The following is a 1,053-nucleotide window of genomic DNA, read 5'->3' on the forward strand; positions in this document are numbered from 1 at the left end:
GTTTTGGCACTTTCTCCATTTACAACCCGTACATGTATAGAGTGTTTGTTTAGTAACCGTGTTAAATAGCTCTATATTGTGATAGTAATCATTGTTATAGAGTATTTATTCAGTAACAGTGTTAAATAGCTCTATATTGTGATAGTAATCATTACTATAGAGTATTTGTTCAGTAACAGTGTTAAATAGCTCTATATTGTGATAGTAATCATTGTTATAGAGTATTTATTCAGTAACAGTGTTAAATAGCTCTATATTGTGATAGTAATCATTACTATAGAGTGTTTGTTCAGTAACAGTGTTAAATAGCTCTATATTGTGAATGGGCTCTCTCTCTTGATTGGCTGAAATTGGCAACACACCTGCAGTGAAATTTAAGAGAACATGAGGCACAATTATGTTTTCTCATTCCTTTATTGATATTGTGACATTCCATTCAAACCAAGCAAATTAAAGCCAAAATCTAACATCTGAACTTCAAACCATTCATGATCAAGGGCCCAGATCCCAGGGGGAAGGAACGTATAGAAACACAACAGTGGAGCTGAAAAACGGAAAGATAAATAATCACCTCAGACCACCCTAGACGGTTTAGGTCCACCCATCACCTCAGACCACCCTAGAGGACCAGGTCCACCCATAACCTCAGACCACCCTAGAGGACCATGTCCACCCATCACCTCAGACCACCCTTGAGGACCAGGTCCACCCATCACCTCAGACCACCCTAGAGGACCATGTCCACCCATCACCTCAGACCACCCTAGGGGATCAGGTCCACCCATCACAGGGAAATAGTGATGTCATGATGATCGTAACACATGAATTATCACACATTATAAATGATTACATAATAATAAATGACTTATGGTCAATTATAAAATAATAAAACCTTTTTCACAAACATGGTTGATTGACTTCCATTCAGATGGATATTAATATTATATATGTTATGAAGAACTCTTATGAAGAACTCTGATTGTGTGTGTGATCATGTATTTAATGTTTCAATATAGTGTAGAACTGAAATATTATGTTTGTGTTTTCTGACGA

General features: G+C 36.8%; 1 protein-coding gene across 1 annotated transcript in view; it reads right to left on the reverse strand.

Moving 5' to 3' along the window:
- Positions 1-405: 405 nt before the first annotated feature.
- The window catches only part of LOC308088502 (H-2 class II histocompatibility antigen, E-S beta chain-like), a 4,494-nt gene continuing 3,846 nt past the window's right edge, over positions 406-1,053 (reverse strand). Inside the window, exon 5 of the mRNA XM_080432970.1 lies at positions 406-1,053. This exon is cut by the window's right edge and continues 800 nt beyond it. The gene's annotated coding sequence lies outside the window, so the exon portion shown is untranslated.

Source organism: Gymnoscopelus braueri, assembly GCF_963280865.1.
Source record: "Gymnoscopelus braueri genome assembly, chromosome: 7".
In the NCBI taxonomy this organism is placed as follows: domain Eukaryota; kingdom Metazoa; phylum Chordata; class Actinopteri; order Myctophiformes; family Myctophidae; genus Gymnoscopelus; species Gymnoscopelus braueri.